This window comes from Pseudonaja textilis, chromosome 1 (genome assembly GCF_049901715.1).
Source record: "Pseudonaja textilis isolate UNSWEBS1 chromosome 1, rPseTex1.2, whole genome shotgun sequence".
NCBI classification, from domain to species: Eukaryota; Metazoa; Chordata; class Lepidosauria; order Squamata; family Elapidae; genus Pseudonaja; species Pseudonaja textilis.
Genome location: NC_141990.1, coordinates 99,702,446 through 99,715,554, shown reverse-complemented (window position 1 = coordinate 99,715,554; position 13,109 = coordinate 99,702,446). Strand labels below are relative to the sequence as shown.

The 13,109-nt window shown below is 38.5% G+C and overlaps 2 protein-coding genes across 4 annotated transcripts in view; one reads left to right on the top strand and one right to left on the bottom strand.

Annotated features, from left to right (window-relative positions):
* Positions 1 to 11,824, bottom strand: part of WASF1 (WASP family member 1) — a 63,764-nt gene extending 51,940 nt beyond the window's left edge. For 2 of the 3 annotated variants that reach the window (XM_087913172.1, XM_087913197.1), the window contains exon 1: positions 11,151 to 11,824. The gene's annotated coding sequence lies outside the window, so the exon portion shown is untranslated. Of the gene's footprint in view, positions 1 to 10,607; positions 10,752 to 11,150 lie in introns of those variants that run through there. The other variant, XM_087913187.1, reaches the window with a different exon arrangement.
* An 85-nt stretch (positions 11,825 to 11,909) lies between these two features.
* Positions 11,910 to 13,109, top strand: part of CDC40 (cell division cycle 40) — a 40,337-nt gene continuing 39,137 nt past the window's right edge. The window contains exon 1 of the mRNA XM_026726622.2: positions 11,910 to 12,014. The gene's annotated coding sequence lies outside the window, so the exon portion shown is untranslated. The remainder of the gene's footprint in view (positions 12,015 to 13,109) is intronic.

Genomic DNA, 13,109 nt, shown 5'->3' with positions numbered 1-13,109 from the left:
TGTGGGCATGTGGTTGCATTTTTGGCACTTGGCAACCAGCTCAATTTACAACCAGTATCCCATGGCCATGTGACCACAATTTGCAATGTTGTTTGCTGTTTTCAAGCAGAAAATGGCAAAAAAGCCCATTGGATAAGTTTAATGACCATGTGGTTAGATTAACAATCCCATGATTCACTTAACAATGATGTGATTCAGTTAGTGAGTTGATGCAGTGAGCTGATTTATGACCATCAAAAAAGCATTTGTAAAATTGAGATCAGTCACGTGGTGACTCAACTTATGACTGCAATGACTTATGACCAAAATTCTGGGCTCCACTGTGGTTTTATGCCAAGGATTATCTATATGTGCATAGGATTACTGTAGCAAGGTACTCCCATCCTAGATAGGCTATAAATGCTATTTTCGGTTACTTTGATCAACACCTGGCTAAAAGTTGCTGTGCCCAGCTTGAAGTAAAAGAAATGAAGAGCAATCAAAATCCAACTATTTTACTAGCTTTGAAATCAGTGAGATGAATAGAATGTTCCCAAGAGTTTGCAGGAAAAAAATACAGATGACAACTGAAGTATAACGATGGGGAGTCATTGGTGTTCTCCGAGCTTAGTTGCTTGCAGACATTTCATTACCCAACTATGTAACTATATATTATTAGTGCTACTGTGTGTGGCAGTTTTTTCCTGTTTATATATAACATAGTAGCTTGTTCTGCTAGAGTTAGAGAAATGTGGTTTTATCTTTGGTAGTTCCTTTATTAGGGCAATCTGTTTCCTGTAGGGTGCTATAGGGTACTCATCTGAATAATGTTCTTACCCAAATCCTCTTTTGGGAGATTGGGTTGTTATTTTGGTAATGGAGTGCTTAATTAGTGTGGATTGTTTTTTGATAGACTTGTGTTTCTTCTGCTGATGAGAATATCCAGGAAGGGTTGTGTGTGTGTGTGTGTGTGTGTGTGTGTGTGTGTGTTTAATACCTTGTGAATATTTGCTCCCTTCTGTGAGATGTCAAGTCTTTTTTATAAGTTCTTTATACATTTTTAAAATAATTTTTCCTTTTATTTTTTTATGTTTTTATAAAGGTGTTTTTCCGTTAATAAAGCTCTTTTTATAAAGTTTTTTGTGAGTTCTTTATAAAGATAAACAGAATAAAGCTAGGAAAAAATAAATACCAATAAATTAAGAAGCTAGTAACAAGATTTGATTTTTCTATGATTTGTTGTATTTTTTTATTTTAATTTTTAAGCTGTCCATTTATTTTTGAAGGCCGATGTTTTATTCTCATGAGAAGCATGAATCTAGGAAATATGTATTGTATAATGAACAATATAAAAACAATAATGTTAGAAGCAGATATTTAAAAAAAATCTGGAAACCAATTTAGGATTTAAAGTAGATTTCAAAATCAGCTGCTCTTCCACTTAAAGGATGAACTGCTCCAAAAAAGAAGATTCCAGATCATTCTGCTTTCAAAATAAGAGGCAGGTGGAAATCAACATCATGTTCAAATAGATTAACTTTGAACCATGATTGGTCTATAAATGTAGTTAGTATTTTATATCCAGCAATCGCTGAATTGTTTCATAGTGATTTTGTTAAATTTGTTATAATAAATATACTTAACAGAACTTTACTGTCCTTGGAAACCTATTTCTTGTCTGGACAGCTAGGAGAAGTCTGACGACACTGGTGAAGCTAGAGACACTTAATGTCCTAAGAGACAATAGTGAAACATAAATATTAATACATTTCAGGTTAAAAACAGCTAATTAAATATTGAAACTGTAAGAAATATAATTTATTTAGAATGCACGAACTTCTTTTCAAACATAAAGCTTTAACTAACATGGTAATTAGTATTTCATCACAGGTAAGTAAATAGAAAAGTATTTGTTTCCAGGAGTAAATTAAATTAAACAAAATCCACATCAGTGGCTAGTATGTTTGATTTATGAAAAAAAAGTTATTTGCATTAATATATTCTAAAACTACTTTAAAGTGGTCTTAATTAAATTTTTATTTACTTAATGTAGCTTTAGATAGTCATTTTTCTCATGGATTTTGAAAGTAGCAACTATACTTAATTCTCTAAATTTAACATTCAAAGTGTTTTATGATAAAGCTACTAAACTTTTTAATTTCAGAATTTATATATTTAGTTCCATGTACTAACTCCATAAATAGCTTTTAAAGATTGCTGAATATGATATTAAGGATATTAAAGATGAGCCAGGTGATTATTAGCCACCTGAAATATTTGAAAGTTCATGAACAGGTCTTAAATGAGCTATAAAAATTTTTTTCAGAAGTATTATCACTTTGTACAGTTACTGAACGAATGGATGATAAGTGAGGTCTACTTCTACTTTCATTTGCTTCCCCACATTGTTCCCATTTACCTATGTGCAATCCTTAGACAGACTTACCATGCCTCTTTCTTTGATTACTGCCTCTAAGACTTAAGCAAAGTGGGACAAACAGCTACTTTCTGATTTTACAACTCAGTTGGTAAGTAACACGTTCAACTTATCTTAAAGGTTCTATCTACAAATTGGAAGAAACATTCTAATAAACAAAAAAAGGAGTGATTTCCAGAGTATTTTGTGTGTGTGTGTGTGTGTGTGTGTGTGTGTGTGTGTGTGTGCCCTCCAAGTCATATCCAGCCCTTGGGAAGTTAGAAAATAAAATATATATCTGACTATGCAGGGGCAGGAGGGAAGCCAAGTGTGCTCTTTTAGTCAGCTGTGAAAGAGCAGAAGAGCAACAGTCAAGCTGGGGAGAGGTTTCTTGTTTCCTCTTCCCCTCAACACATGGAGGATATCAGTGGCAGAATTAAGTTCAGTCTAGTAGTTGGTCCTTCAGCAACAACCCATTTCTGATGTGGCTCCCTGAGAAAATTAACCTGCTTTAGTAGTTTCTACTATTTAATAGTCTGAACCTGTTAATCTAGTTTTCATTTCTGGGGAGAGTGGGGTAAATGACCTACTGGTTAAGGTGCTGGGCTTCTTGCACAGAAGGCTGGCAGTTTGAGACCCAAGTACTGAGACAAGGAGAGTTCCTGTTCTTGCCCCAGCTCCTGCCAAACTAGCAGTTTGAAAGCATGAAAATCAAGTAGATAAATAAGTATCACTTAGATGGGAAGGTAACAGCATTCCATGCACTCTACGTATGGTCATGCAGGCCACGTGAGGAAGAAAGAATCTTTGCATAAAGCTGCCCCCTTAGCTAAGAAACTGAGATGTGCACCACTCCCTAGAGTTGGTCATGGACAGATAGGGAAAATCTTTATCTTTTTTTTTTTTAGTTTTCATTTCTGAAAATAGTTCAGTTACAAAAACACTGATATGAAGTCTTAACATCACTGTCCAAACAGCTGCAGCACAATGAGGTTATAATATATTCTTACCTGTAAATACCACTTATTTGATTTGTGTTTTGTGTTTGGAGAAAACTAGGAAAATAATTTCAAATGTTTCAAATAATGTTTCAAAATGAAAGCACTTCTAATTTATAGCTGCTTCCATATCCAGAGTTTTACAATAACAGACAATCCTGATATAAGAAAAATAAGATCCAAATACTATTAATGTTAAAAAATTTATTGGATTCATTCAACACATTAAAGAAATCACATTATAGCATAGTGTGACATGTTAATCTATTTGGGCTGTAAAAATGGATTATCACATAGTGTGCTATGGAAGCTCAGTTGTAAGTTATTGAACAAACCATACTTAAACAAAATGTATCTTGAAGCATACAAAAAGTACAGAGGTCATCTGTAGCCTTCAGCATCCAGTTTATGGCTCCAAGAATAGGAGGGATGAACATTTTAGTTGCTTTTGATCCTCTTTTCAAGTTTGGGGAGAATGAAGGGACAAAATATGGAAGTTAATTATTGCAGAATCTCAGAAGCAAACTAAAATGGATCTTACTTGCCTATTTTAGAGTCGAGTCTTCAATATGCCATGTAAACCTGATCTGAAGCCAATAGAAACATTTCCTGTTTCATGTGATGTGTGAACCAGCCTAAAGCTTGATTCAGACTTGTTCACAACTGCATGTAGGTGCCAACACGTATCTACGATGCAAAGGGTTGATGAGTTAAATGAAGGTTGCAAATGGTTGCAGACAGGGCGACATGCACACTTCCCAAATTTCAACTACATGTTGTACAGAGATGCATGTCCTGCATGTTGATTGGTTGATATGACTTCCTCTTGATGCTTTGTTGTTTGAACATTCCCTAGCCAGAATATTAACATTCGCAGAAATATAAAGGCGACAGGTATGCAACGGTCTCCAAATGTCAGATACATACATTCCCTGACATGCAATGACACAGAAATCTAAGGCAGCCTTAAGTCAAATTTCAGGGATTTGCTATCTGGTCAATCACAATATAATTGTAACATCTTTTGATGTAATTGAAGAATGGAACTTCTGTTGAGCACCACTACAGATATCTTTTTATTATAATTTAGTATAAAAAGAAATCTAAATAGGTTGAACTTTTCTTCCCTAGGTAGCGTTGAATCAGATACAATGCCATGACTACTAATGTCAAACACTCTTAAGAGGTCACAGAAAATGACAGTGTTAAATCAACTACAATGCCTTGACTAGTAATGTCAAAAGTTCTTAAGAGATCACAGAGAATCAACAGAAACTAGTTTAGACCAGATATTGCATCAACTGAGGCTGCAGACAAAACAAAAGTACAATACCCCACCCACCCCAGTACTATTACAATAACAAGGCAGCATGGTCAGACTGAAATACATTTAAAATCTTTTTGACAGAATTTCTGGAGCTGTCTAGTCACTACTTTTTAAAAGATTTTAGAGAAAAACTCAGCAGTTTTTAACTTTTTAAAGGGGAAGATATGCCACAATCACTCTTAAACCTATTAATATCTTATTCTCCCTCAAGAAAGCCTTACTTGCTGTCTGAACTCAAACCTTTCTCTCATACAACTAGCTAATAAATGTCATGAAGAACAACAGTAACATACATTGATAATCAGCTGAACCTTTCCAAGCTTTACATAACCAAGCTTTATATAACCAAGCTGCAATATCAGGAAAAAGTATGAATTGATCCAACTTTGAAATCTCAGTTAAGTTTCCAGAAGGAGTTTTAAGTTCTGAGTAGACATATGCAACACTGACCTTTAAATATCTTGAAAATTTATCACAACCGCCTTCATAGAACTCTAGGACCTGAGAGACAAAAGGGAGGCATGGAAGTGTATGCTCTAGTCCCAAAAGTGCTTTTTCAAGAGGCAACTGGACTTTCTGGCTTTTCTTTGAAGACGTTTCACTTTTCATCCAAGAAGCTTCTTGAGCTGAAGAAGCTTTCTTGGATGAGAAGCAAAATGTCTTCAAAGAAAAACCAGAAAGTCCAGTTGCCTCTTGAAAAAACACCTTTGGGGCAACCATAACCAGGATGACTGAGAATCTCCATAAATATGTATGCGCTCGTATTTTACTTCAGTCATTTCAAACTTATGCCATTTGTACTTATAGCTATTATTTTTACCATATTTACCAAAATTACAAAGTGGCCAGTCCCCATACTAGATAAAGAGGCAAATTGTTTCATAGTTTCACAGTAACATGGAAAGCTACTTAAACAGAAAGCAAAAGCTAAGTAATCAATTTCCACTGGAGCTGCAGATATTTTTTTTACAAAATAAACAGATTTTGATCTAATTCACCAAGATACTTAAATGAAAGTATGCAAGAGTACTGCTATTTCTATATATATATTTTATTTATGGCTTGGCTATTAATAAAGTCTTGTGTATTAAACAAAAACATTCTGGGTGGTCAAATTCTTCTGCTGACAGAATTTTCTGCAAATGAATCCAAGAATGGTAATATTTATCTCCCTAAAGTCTCCAAAATCTCCTCAAATGCTGAAAGACTGCAGAGGCAATCTAGAGGTGGAGATTCAAACGTTTACTTTTTTTATATAAGCCCCCAACTAGTGTGCCTTTGGATTCCAACAGTGCTAGTCCCCAGAGTTTTAATTTTTTAAAGGAAAAAAATGTAAGACTGAATTCAATTAATACTTATTTCCATGTCCATCTGTCAAATTTTGATTTAAATAAAAAACTTCTGATGGGTCAGTAACTGTATTTGAGAAAATACAATGTATTTTTATGGTTGATGGCAGTCAATCAGATGTTTAGGCTGGATTTGGCATTTTTATCTACACATTGAATGCTTTCCAAGGACCCATATTATTCTTATTATCTGTTCACAACAATGTGAAGTCACAACTGCCAGTTCTTTAGCTGTTGGCCTTCATACACATTTAGGTCTTCCCAACAATCTAGGACAGGCTTGTCCAACCCGCGGCCCACGGGCCGCATGCGGCCCAGGTCGCCTCATAATGCAGCCCAGTGCCCACCCCAACCTTCGTGCCAGAGCCAGCAAGGAGGAGGAGAGGCAGACGCGAGGCGGGGCAAGGCGAGCGCCATGCCAAGCAGCAACAGAAAAGGTGAGCGCCGTCAGAGTGCCACCTCCTGCTGTTGCTGCTGCCGCCGCTGCTGCTTCTGCCCCTGCTGTCGCTGCTGCTTCTGCCCCCGCCGCTGCTGCTGCTTCTGCCCCCGCCGCCACTGCCGCTTCTGCCCCTGCCGCCGCTGTCGCTTCTGCCCCCACCGCCACTGCCCCCGCCGCCCCTGCTGCTTCTGTCCTCCAGTCCTGCCTCATCCAGCTGGGCCATTTGCAGGAGGAGAGGTAGGCGTGAGGCAGCCGAGCTTTCTTCCCCCACCCCCCCGCAAAATTTGGCCGGAAAATAAACAATGATAAACTGTGATAAAAAAACCGTGATAAAAAATAAATATTTTTTAATAAATAATAAATAATAAAAACATCTCACTAACTTCATTTCCAAATAAATTTAATATGTTAACTATGTTTTCTATGGGTTTTTTGGATGATCAGGTATCGTTACTGTTATTTTATTTTATGTGCGGCCCAAACCAAATTTTCATCTTCTAATGTGGCCCAGGGAAGGTGAAAGGTTGGACACCCCTGATCTAGGATATGGTAATATATTCTCATAGTTAATAATATATGCAAATCCACATAGTATGGCCTTTTGCAACTGACAGATGGAAATGTTGTCAATCCACAAATTCCACATTTTTTTGGTATGGTATTCAGTGTGCCAATAACCACTGAGAGTACCACAATCAATTTATGCCATAACCTTTTAACTTCTATTTTCAGATCTTGATACTTTGTAATCCCCAGTTCTTTGTCTCCTATTCTACTATTGCCTGGTGTTGCCCCATTAATTATCCACCCTTTCTTCTTTTCAATCATAATTATATCTGATGTTTTGTAACCCAAACTTTACTTCTGTTTTTCGGTTCAAATTGTCCAGTTTAACTTGTGTCCAGTTAATAATTTCAGCAGTGCATCATATCTCAGGTATTGCTCAGATATTGATGGCTTTGATAGTGTTTCCATCATTCAACTGTGTCTTTAACAATTTTCTCACTATTGGATGCATTCCTTGCTAATCCAATCAAGTCCAGAACTTGCAATTTCCTGGTTTCTAGCCAGCACCTTTGTTACTACACCACACTGGCTCTTGTATTGCTATTGGAGAGCCAATCCTATAGATATTGATTCATTTACTGAAAATCAATGACTGGTCTAGAATAAATAAAAGTCACCCAATAGGCAAGCAGAACTTGTAAATAAACAATATTTATATTAAAATACTTTGTACTGTCTATTAGATCCTGAATGGTTTAATATAAAACCCCTTAGCAAGTTGATAAAATAAAATTTAAAAAAACTGAATACAGTTCATTCACAGTGGCATAAAATAATGGGAGGAACAGAAAATATAATCAGAAGCTAGTACATCTAGAAAAATCATGTACTGTATTCTATCAATTGTTTAAGTTATCTTTTATACGAAATCTAAGTTACATGAATTAATCATAGTCAGCAGGATACATGTTATACAATGTTAATAAAAGATGATTCAGGAGAATGACATAAATTATTCATTATTCCTATTTCATGTTTGCTGCAAACAAAAACAAAACTAGTAGAATATCTATGAATATGTTCCTCCATTGCATTCTCCTAATTTTTCATTACCTTGTCCATTCTTCTAGACGCTGTTAATGGTAAGTGCATACCAATATAAAAGGATGTCCTCAAATTAAACTAAAATCTTGGAAAGTGCAAAGTGGGGGGGGGAATCTTGCAGCATTTTTTGTAATTAAACTGCAACTGTGTTCTTCCAAGATTTTTCCCCTCAAATTTTCAGTGTACCCAGTAGTTTCTAGATAGTGCCATATCCAACTACCAACCAGAACAATTTCTGCTAGCTTCCAAGATCAACAAAGTTCTACTAGGTTCTGCTGCTACCTGTTGAGAACAAATCATAAGGTAATGCCCATTCCACACAGAGAAAGTGCATCTTGTAATTATAAAAATTCTGCCCCTAATATATGATAAGAAAGGGAGCGTGAATATAACCTATTTTGATAATAACTAAGCAGGAAATGGCATATCACATCTGAAAAACCTTGCAAAGAAAACTGCAAGGACTTGTCCAGGCAATTTCCAAGAATTGTCATGGCTGAATAGAAGAAAAGTAAACATTTGTATACCTATACCTTATTGATTAAATAAAAATAAGTCACATAAAATCCACTAAAAAGATCACTTACAACAAAAAACAAAGATAAATGTTGATCAACCCAATTTATATACTACTGTACATTCTTCATTGGAACCTCTGAAGTATTTAAGACTAACATATTTCAAATTATTAGCATTTTTTAAATTCCAAATATTTCTTTTTCCGAAAAAGTTAATACTTGGGTCTGAATGGGAACAAGAGTTTATTTTATACCTGGTTAATGGATAACATGCTTATTGAAATTTCTTATTCCTATCAGACATGAATATCACCATGGTTAACCTATTTCAGTTTCACAGAAATATTGCACCATCATCAAAAAGATACACACATACTGATATTAAAAGTAACAACTTATTCAGGAAACTCTTTGTAGTCAATGTTACTGCAAAACTGAGTTTACACAAACAACATAGACAAAATATCTCAATCCTGCTGCCAGCTCATTAAAACAATAACAAGACAAAACAGCTTCATGAAAATAAAAACAATAAAGCTATAAGCTGTCTGTGTACTGTACTCCATTTATACTACTGTGTTCAAAGGGTTCTGTTATGATATTGCCTTATAAATTATTATATATTAAGAAATAATATTTCAGCAAATTGATGGTGTCCAAGATCAGGTTATCATATTGTTTTTATTGTGAAATGTATTATCTTTTATTTTGATTTAAACATTTTTCAATTTACTTTTAGAATGGAATTGAAAAACAACCCAACCAAAATGACAGACATGTTTTAGAAATATTTTACCTTTTTCTCTATAGCATGCAACATTGTCTTCCGAGTAAAATTTCAAAGTTAGAATATGCTTTATCAGAAGTATTGCTATTTGAATAAACAATTCAAGATCTAATATTCAAAGAACATTTAGTCAAAACAAAAGTACTGTATATGTACACTACCTCAGATTTCTACAAAACCCAAGCATAAATGGGTAACACAGTAATGGCTTTTTTCAAATGTATATTATGTAATATGTGAATACATATAAAATATTTTATTTTATTACATTGTTATGTTTTTTCCATTTTTTTAAAAAAAGGAATATTAATGTAAAAAAAACAATCTTAACATTATTTAAAAGCACTCAGAACCAATGTTAAATCTTCACACCCAGTGTCTATAAAATTATGTCAAATAACATAAAGTACAATCTGGAAGAGCTGTTGAAAGCAGTTAAGTCTACTATGACACAGTTACTTTAGCCACAAGTAGGATTCCAGGGGAAAAGGTTTGGATCTTACCATTTCTGTATAATAAAAGTACTGGGCTGGATAACTCATTCACTGCCATGTGATAACCCCCTCTCAAGATAAGTTTCAGGCTTTAAAGAGAAATTAGCTTAATTCAAAAATAGTGATATTTCATAGCATATGGAAACACAATTATTTATGCTTAGACAAATGGCCAGTTGTGTCCTTCCTTATTTCCATATGTTTGAGACAAGAGCTCTATAACCCTGAACCTGTTCCACACACTGCTTTACATAGCTTCATACAAATCAAGGATGTATAAAGTCCTCCGTATCTTTATTGCATTTAGCCCATATGCAGCACATCTCTCTCTCCCTCTCACACACACACACACCAAAAATGCCCTTTCATATTTCCATTAATGCGTTCAGTGGAACACACACACAGGTACACGGATTCTGCTCCAGTTACCCTGAAACAAATATCCCGACCTCGTTTCGTATCGTTTAAACTACATTCATCGGATTTGATGTTTTTCCACGCCATTCTGAAGCCCGCCTCGACAAAAGGGGAGCGGGAAAGAAAAGGCTCCTTATGCTTTTCTAACCACTCCATCCCTCCACCCATTATACAGGGGAAGAGGTGAGACTTAAGTTCGCATCGAGCCATCTGAGCATGTGATAAGAAACGAATTTAACGGGGTCTTTTTGCCACGAAATAAGGCTACATACCCAGTTTTAAATAAAGATTGCCGCGTATTGGCGGAAGACTCGAGGAGAGAAGCAGCGAGCAACCCCCATCCCACCCTCCAACGACGTATTTCAGGTACATCTGAGGAGGAGACCCTTGACCGCAGCCTCGCCTTCTTTGGGGGGCGGGGAGGGGGGGGCAGCGGAGAAAAATCGCCAACCGGAAGCGCCCGCATGCCCCAATCTGAGGCCGCAGGACCGAGGGGGAAGAAGGAGAGGGGGGGGGGAGTGCAGCTACTAACGTTGACCTCCCCTTCCCCCCCACTCGGCTTCCCTCGCTTTCCCGTTCCCATTAACCCAGCACGGGAGAGATGGTTGGCTGGCTGGCTGGCTGGCTGGCTGGCTGGCCAGCAGGTAAAGGTGGGAGGCGTGACCCCTCTCCGCGTGGAATGACCGAATGGGAATATCTCGCCTCGGCGAAGCGGGAAGCGGCGGGGCAAGTGGAAGAAGGGGGCAGTGGCGGAAGGGAGAAAAAGAAGGAGCACTGCAGTGAATACCGGACCGCAGCAGAGGCAGCAAACTCACCGCGTCTTCTTGCTGAGGGAATCCCGGCTCCTTGACCACGTCTCGCCGTTAACCACCACCACCCCCTTTTTTTTTACATCTTCTCACAGCCCCCGCCGCCCCGTCGGCTCCTTTCCCTTTCTGCGTCGGGGGGGTGGAGGGGGGAGAAAGAAGCTCGCGCCCAGCGAGTCCGTTGGGCTTGGAAGTTCGATCGCGCGCCCCGCGAGGGAGCCCACCCCGCACCCCTGGCGAACGGTTGTCTGCGAAAGTCCGGATTTTTTGTTGGGGGTGGGGGCCGCTGAGACGGAGCTGAGGAGGAGAAGGACGAAGGAAGGGAAGGAGAAAGCGCGGACCTTCCTCGGCACAAAGCTTCACAATAGACACGGCGCGAGAGAGCGGCGCGCGTGTGTGTGTGCGCGTGTGTGAGTGTGTCGGCGCGAGTGTGCCGAAGGCGGGGCTTTCTTGGCCGGCTCCCGCACTCTCTCCCGGAACGGGGGTGGCGCGACCACTGAAGGGGAGAGGCCGGCGAAGGTGTCGTTTTGCGCAGCCACCTGAGCCGGCAAGCCCCTCACCGCGCGGCTCTTCTGCCTCGGGATGAAAAGAGGCGGACGCTTGGAGCTTCTTTACTGATGCCAGTCACGCGCAGGCGCGCGCACCCCCGCCCACACGGCCGGGTGGTACAGGCTAGCTTTATTCTGTTTAAGGGGTTGAGAGTGAGGGGAGGCGGCGGCGGTAGGGTTTTATTGCGGCTTTCCCTAAACCGGCTTCTCGCAGCCAATTAGAAGAAAGAGGAGGAGGAGCTGGCGTTAGATCCAAAGGCAGTCGGACCGAGGTGGCTTTGCAAGAGGGTGAACGGCGGTCCGGGAGAGCTACATTAAGATACAGGTCGGCGCAGGCTAAGCGTTGATGAGGCTTACTTATGCTTGCTCCATTTTTCCGTTGGAGCAAATGTTTGGTTAGAAAAAGAAAGCATGGAAACGCCGTAGTTTGAATGCTGCAGTCATTCTGTCATTATACAATTGTATTAGGAATATGCAATACAGTGTATATACAATTGCCGGTCAAACCGCACCGAATTCGGTAGGATTTGCATCTCCGTTAGTGGGTAAGATTGTACTGTGAAACTCTTCACAGGACTCCACTAATTGCGGAAGGAAGTCTGTAGTAATCCCCTTAGCCATGATTCACTTTCTAATATAGTCGGTCAACGTGGCTGACACCGCTTTTAATAATTTAGTAGTACTATTGAATTTCTAGTAAGGCTACAAATCTCAACACTTGCCTATATGTATTGAAATAAATGGTATCGGATCGAAAACTAACTGCATTTATAAATACTATATAAAATAGATATTTATATGCCCCGATGATTTATCCTGTAATTAATAATTATATATATTCCGCTATAATTCTGGAAGCAACTGAGCCTAACGATGCTTAGGATTTATGCTCTGAATTTTTACATATCCGTTTATTTTTATCCAAAATATGAAGCTTTTGGAACTCATTCGTGCTTTCTGAATGATCAGCGAGAATGAACCAGTGAATTCCTAGAGTCATTGGATGCCATTCTTACTACCAGATTTCGAACTGCACCCTAATGCAGTTATGTTAGGTCTGTTGTCAAAACGGAACCGATATTTTCAGTACGTACCTTGCAATTAACATTGCAAAAATGATTTGGTGGCGTTTAGAAACATGGGAATTGAAGGCGAGAGGACACTGACGCCTATTTTACATTGCTGCATTTCAGAACTGGGACCACTTAATAAAAAAGACCCACTTTATTTGCAAGTGAGGAATGTCGATACGTTCATGCCCTCTTATTTTGGAATAAAAGGGAAGGGGTCCATTCTTGTTTTGGAATAAAAAGAAGTGCGAGATTTGGTTAGTTCTAAAGATGGCACAAATCTCCCCCCCCCCCCACACACACACCCTTCATCTAATGTATACTATAGTAGCTGTGCAGCTTTCAGTCTC